At 33.1% G+C, this 7,400-nt stretch overlaps 1 non-coding gene across 1 annotated transcript; it reads right to left on the reverse strand.

The window, feature by feature from the left end:
- Positions 1-516: 516 nt before the first annotated feature.
- On the reverse strand, positions 517-585 carry LOC123456985. The gene has a single exon (XR_006634839.1). It is a non-coding gene; the product is annotated as a small nucleolar RNA SNORD66 (small nucleolar RNA).
- Positions 586-7,400: the final 6,815 nt, after the last annotated feature.

Consider the following 7,400-nt stretch of genomic DNA (forward strand, 5'->3'; position numbering starts at 1 on the left):
CTTGGAAGGTGTGATAGATATATTTCAGTGTTGTGAACGCCACTGTCATTTTATCTCAGAAATATGGGGCCTTCTGACTCAACTCAAGGTCACCACCATCTGAAAACAAAAGCTCCTCTAAAAAAAAGTCAGAGTAGCATTTACACATGGGTATGAATGAACATTGAGATTAGTGTTCATCTGGCAGTTTTGGTGAACAGGATACAAACATTTAGCCAGACACCAGCAGACATTATACCACTAGGGTTTCATAACTATTCCTGCATTGGGTTTTCATTATCAGGCATGTATTCCCTCCCATGGAGTGAGCCTCCATTCCAATTACAGAGCTATTGGCTTCTCCCAAAACAGGCATGCCACTATTGCACCTGTTGGCTCATTTGGCCTGGCTGGCCATACTTAAGGCTTGTAGTATCCACCGTTATTTATCTCCACTGGTGATTTCTCTCTCTCCCATAGAAATTCATGCAGTATAGCTTTCTCCACATTTCCATCAGCTGGTTTACACAGAAGCAGTGTTTCAGCTCAGCTCCAGCAGGATTTCTCAGTGACCTTGTAGCACTACACATGTAGTCTTCAGCAACAGGGTCTTTCCAGCCATTTCTGGTGGGAAACCAAGAGCCTCGGCAATGGCCTGTGATGTTTTAGGGGCCTCAGGGACCTCCCTGGCCAACAACTCACTGGAAGGTATCCCATCCCTGGCACTGAAAATTTTCTAGTGACATTCTATGGCTTTTGGGTGTGACATCGTCCAAAAAAGTAAGTTTCCATGTGACTTATTTATACCCTCAGAGAATAAGTTATGATGATTAAAATCATATTATTCTCATATAAAACACAAATGGTAAACCTTGTATTGGTCATATAGTAGAAGGAGCATCATTTAGGCTTTGTTTTCATCTTTTAATAAAAGGAAATTATTTAAAAATACAGCCTTTTAGATACAGTTAGTTTTTTCTGAGAGAAAAGTCAGTGAAAAAAATGTTTAAGACTTCGTTTCTCTAGAAGTAAAATTTTGACAAAGAAGCATAGTTAATTGATTAACCATTGTAAACTTTGTTTGTCTAACTCTTATGAGTAAATTATCATCAGTTATTTTATTTTTAACAAATGTAATCACCTGCTGAAACCCAAGCAGTTCAATTATGGTAGAAGCTGTGGCCAGATAAGATTTTGTGGGCACTCAGAAGCTGAGGTAGAAGTTTTGCCATGAGTTTGAGGTGAGGAGGGCTACAGAGATAGATTCAAATCTGCCTGTGCTATAGTGAGACACTGCTTTTAATAAAATTCAGCCTTTTTACATATCAGTATTGAGGTAATCACTTCAAGAAAATCTTGATTGAGCCTTTATTTTAATAAAGTTGTTTTGCTTTAACCTTCAGGTAGAAATATGTATTAATTTATCTCATGTATATCAGAGGTAGTTTTAATATAAAGCAAAGTTATGTGTAGCTCACTTAGTGTTTGTAAGCAGTTTTAAAACTTTATTTTTTAATCAATTTTATCTTAGAAAATTACAGAGAACCACCTAAAACTTTTATTGAAAATCTTGTAGATTTTACAGTGTTTTTAATTGTTTCCAACAATAGGAGTATTCTGAGATATCAAAACTGAGACACTTAAATAAAATTTTAAGACTGGTTATATGTGTCTTAATAAATTAAAACATGTTGGCTTTAAAATTAATCTTGAGAGAATTTTACAGTTACTGATTTGATGGTCTCTGCAGGCATTTTGTATATGAAAGTAATTTAGATTTTCATTGATGACATTTCAAGTGCATTTTATTTTTGATATATAGCAGTTTATGTGTACATGGGATAAACATTGTTTATAAACAGATTTTAAGATTATAATTTCATTTAATTTTTTACCTAATGATAGGAGTTATATTAGAATAATTGGTTATTATTTATTTGTTTGTTTGTTTGTTTGTTTTTATTTACCTATTTGAGAGAGAGAAAGGCAGAGAGAGAAAGAGAATGGGCGCGCCAGGGCCTCCAGCCACTGCAAATGAACTCTAGATGCGTGCGCTCCCTTGTGCATCTGGCTAACATGGGTCCTGGGGAATTGAGCCTTGAACCGGGGTCCTTAGGCTTCACAGGCAAGCGCTTAACTGCTAAGCCACCTCCCCAGCCCGATTGATTTTTGTTTTTTATTGATACCTTCCATAAGTATACACAATAAAGTATGGTAATACCCTCCACCTACTTTTCCTTTGCAACTCCACCCTACATCACATCCTCTCACTCTCTCAGTCATTGATTTTGATGTCATCAATCTATTTTTCCTATTATGATGGTCCTGAGTAGGTTGTGTCATGCACTGCAAAGGTCATGGATATCCAGGCCATTTGTATCTGGAAGAGTGCATTGTAAGCAATCCTATCCTTCCTTTATTTCTTACATTCTTTCTGTCAACCTCTTCCACAGCAGACCCTGTACTTTGGAAGGCATGATAGAGATATTTCAGTGCTGAGCACTCCTGTCACTTCTTCTCAGCTATCTGGTGCCTTTTGAGTCATTTTAAGTTCAACACCCTCTGAAAACAGAAGCTTCTCTTACCAAAAGTGAGAGTAGCATTAATATATGAATATGAACATTCATAGAAGTGCTCACTGGACAGTTTGGTGTGCATAATATATACATTTAGGCAGATATTATACCCCTAGGGTTTCATGACTACTCCTGCCTTAGGTTTTCAGTATCAGGCATGTCTTCCCTCCCATGGAGCTGGCCTCCAATCCAATTAGAGAGCAATTGGCTTCCCAGTAATAGACATGCCACTATTGCACCTGTTGGCTCATTTGGCCTGGCTGGCCATACTGAAGGCTTGCAGTGTCCACTATTGTTTACCTCCATTGGTGATTTCTTTCTCTGCCACAGAATTTCATGCAACATACTTTTTTCCACATTTCCGTCAGCTGGTTTACACAGAGGAGTGTTTCAGCTCAGCTCCAGCAGGATTTCTCAGTGACTTTGAAGCACTAATATGTGAAGTCTTCAGCAATAGGGTCTTTCCAGCTATTCTTAGTGGGAAACCAAGAGACTGGGCAATGGCCAGTAATGTTTCATGGGCCTCAGGGATCTCCCTGGCCAACAACCCACTGGAAGGTATCCCATCCCTGGCACTGAAAAGTTTCTACTGACTATCTTTGGCTTCTGTCTGAGCCTTTGTCCTTAAAGTAGGTTTCCATATGACTTATTCATACCCTCAGATAACAAAAGTTATGAAGATTAAAACCATACTATTCTCATATAAAACATACATCCAAGTATACTTTGATCATTTGGTAGAATTGGTATGATTTAGATTTTGGTTTTGTCTTTGAATAAGAGAGGAAATTGCTTTTAAAATCATAGCCTTTTAGATATATTTAACTGTGCCTTTTTGAAAGAAAAGTCAGTGAAACAAATTTTCATTTTAAGACTTAGTATCTATAGTGGTAAAATTTTGACATAGAAACAGTTAATTCAATCAACCATTGTAGATGTTTATCTAAGTCTAATGAGTAAATTCAGATCAGCTATTTGATTTTTAACAAACATAGTCACCTACTGAAACCTGAGCAGCTGGATTATGATGGAAGCTGTGGGCTGACAGATTCTGGCAGCACTCAGAATCTGAGGTTGGAGGACTGCCCTGAGTTTGAGGCTGAGCAGGGCTACTGAGTTAGTTCCAAATATGCCTGTGCTAGAGAGAGACTCTGCTTTAAAAAAAATCAGTCATATTTTAGATATTTTATATAATCACGTAAAGAAATTCTTGATTGAGCCTTAATTGTTTTAAACATTGGGGAAAAAATATATATGGTATTTTTAATATAAATCAATTTTAGGTGTTTATTTATGACTGGGAAAATAGATAACATTTAAATATAATACCCAAGGTTTATGTTTAAGTGGTATTAGCATATTTTGTAAAAGAACAGATTTTAATGTTTCAAATCAGAGTTAATTTATTTTGCCCAAGGAATTCAAGTATTTTGGCACATGGAATATTGGGAATTTTTTAGATTACCAAAATTTTAGTTATTGAAATCAAAATTTTGGATAAAATTAAAAGATTTTTTTAGACAGACAATACCCCATGACATGTGTTTTGTTTTAATCTTGTTTATTAGCATATTTAGGCAGACATGTGGCATTCATGGACCATGCTAGATAAAGTGCTGATGGACTCATAAACTCATAAGTACATTTTATTTACTGAGGAATTTTTAATTATGTGTATTTGACAAGTTAATTACTACACAAGCCCTTTTAGAAAGAGGATGAATTATTATGTTGTCTTCATATTTAACTATATATATATATATATATATATATATATATATATATATATATATATACACACACACACACAAACACACTTATGTACTTAAATCATTGTTTTTAAACATTTTTAATATTTTATGTTTTTGTTTCAATTTTTTAACATTTGTGTAATTCATTTAGAGTTTTGTAAAGAGGTTTAAATTTTTTGTTTTTTGAATCATTTTTTTCTTAGTATAAAATTACAGAGAGGAATTGAAAGATTTTGTTTTACTAAATATCTTACTGAAATTTACGGGTGTTATTTATTTAATTATTTTAAGTATAGGAGTACACTGAAGTATCAAAATGACACAGTACCTTAACTAAATTTTGATTATGACTGATTTTATATATACTAACAAATTAAAACATTTTGGCATTACAGTTATTTATTCTTGAGAGAGAGAGAGTAATTAATTTGACGTTCACAGAGGCATGTTGTTTATCAAGGTAAATTTATGCTTTTTATTTTTAATTATTTTTTATGTTTTGTTTATTTCAGAGAGGGGGCAGGGAAATCAGTGCTCCAGGGCCTCAATCTCAGCTATAAATTAACACCAGATGCATGTGCCAACTTGTCCGTTTGTCTTATGTGGGTCCTGGGATATTGAACCTGGGTAATTAAACCTGGGTCCTCAGACTTCACATACAAATGCCTTAACAGCTAAGCCATCTCTCCAGCCCTAAATTTATGTTTTATATATGACTGTTACAGTGGATTTTAGTCATGATATTTGCAGTTTCATGCATTATATTATCATCATTTATAAGACACAGATTTTAGTATTATAATGTTATCATCATTTATAAGACACAGATTTTAGTATTATAATGTGCACTCAATTTTTTTTATATAGAAATTGGGGTTATCTTAGAATATGAGGTATTTAGTATTATTTCATTATTATTATTTAAGAACAAATTCCTGCAGTGATTAAAGTCAGATTATCCTGATATAAAACGTAGGTGGCAAACAAAGTAATGCCCATTTTACAGAATTTTCATTATTTAGATTTTGTTTTTATCTTCAAAAAGAGGAAATTAATAACTCTTATAATCATAGCCTTTTAGGTATGATATTTAATTGTAGCTTTTTAAAAGAAAGGTCAGTGAAATTAACCTGATTTTAAGACTTTAAAATTCTTGTCTCTCAAATAAATATATAAAAAATTAAAATTACAGAGAACCTTCTATCTATGACTCTTAATGTGACTTTAGCTATAATATTTGGCAATTTATGAGTACATTGTATTAGCATTGTTTATTATCAACAGAATTTGGTAGTATAACTTTCATTGAATATTTTTTGAAGTAGGAATTAAGCTTACTTTAGAATATGGGGCCTTTTTATTATTACTGCGTTATTACTATCATGATTTTTGAGCAAATATTATGAGTTGAACCAGATTATTCTTACATAAACTTACATGATAAATCTACTAATGACCATTTTCTAGAATTAGCATCGTTTTCACCTTGTTTTTAAATCTTTGAGGAGAGAAAATTAGTTACTGTTAATGTTATACCACACATACATATATGTGTTTTTTTAAGAGGTGCTGTTTGGTATGACTGTTTAATTTTTTATTAAGATTTATTTATTTATGAGACAGAGAGAGAGAGAGTGAGAGTGGGCACTTCAGGGCCTCTAGCCACTGCAAACGAACTCCAGACACATGTGCCACCATGTGCATTTTGTTTACGTGCGACGTGGAGAATCGAACCAGGGCCTTTAGGCTTTGAAGGCATGTGCTTTTATCACTAAGCCATCTCTCCAGCCCCATATATATGTTTAATTGTAGCTTTCTATGACATGTCAGGAAGAATAGTACCTTTGATTTCAACAGTTACTTTAACACCAAAAGGTTGATATAGAAACAGTTAACTTGATTAAACATTTTAAAGTGAGTTTATATAACTGCTATGAGCAAACTAACATCAGTAAATTCTTTTTTAACTTTAATATAATGATATAGTAAACAAATCTATTAATTTGATGCCAAAATTAATTATAAATTACATTTATCTTATAATGTAAAATTAAGGTTATTTTCATGTTATGTTTATCTTTATTTTGAAATCTTATTTATATATGTAAGACAAAGTTATTTTACCTAAAAGTATTAGAACACTATTGCCTTGACAGAGAGATACCAAAGGCATGAAAAAAATTATACAAAAGTCAAATTCTTAATATGCTATTTATTTTTCCTTCACATCATAGAGTCAGGTGGCCAATCCTGTTTCAGTGCAAAATCTGGAGTACTCATGGTTTAAAGTTGCTCTGAGTCTGAGATCAGGGGGCATGCTAACCTTTCCCAGAATCTATCTTAACATACGTTTAAACAGCATATCTTGACATATAAATGTAATTTATATTACAGGGAGGTAGAAATTGTGGGAGAAGAAAGTAAAAATCTAAATATGTTGATGTTAAGTCTCAAGAGCCTCATGTGGCACTTTTATGGAGTTAGTAAATCATGCAGGTGGGGCCTCGGGTTAGTTCCACAACCAGAGCTCAGCACACATGGCCTCATGGCAGCTGAGAATACTCAGGTAACAGCATTTTAATTTATCTTGGAACAAGGAAGCATGTAGACAAGGCTCTTTTTGTAGATCATGTAAGATATGATATTGGAAACTTTGTTGAAGACACAAAACATGGTATATTGGAATGTCTTCAAATCCCATTTGCTTCATCTCTAGTCTATCCCCATGTCACCTTATATAACTTATGGTTTACTCATTTTATCTCTGTAAAACACTTCAGAGAACAAAAAACTTAGATAATCAAAATCTTTTGTTACCAAACATCTTATTAATTTATTTAAATCTTTTATTAAACTCTATATCTAAATGTTTTCTTTCTAATTGATTTTTACGGTCACCTTAGCATTTAGTATAACAGATTATCTTTTGAATACTAGTAAAGGAATAACAATCACCTTGACTTCTATGGCTTCTCTAATGTATATGTGTCTATATATTTCCAAATGTTCTATTTGGTATAAAAATCATGAAAAGGTTAAATAATTCATATATAAATGAATATGAGAAACAAAAATATAGTAATGGTAACAAAGC

This window comes from Jaculus jaculus, chromosome X (genome assembly GCF_020740685.1).
Source record: "Jaculus jaculus isolate mJacJac1 chromosome X, mJacJac1.mat.Y.cur, whole genome shotgun sequence".
NCBI lineage: Eukaryota > Metazoa > Chordata > Mammalia > Rodentia > Dipodidae > Jaculus > Jaculus jaculus.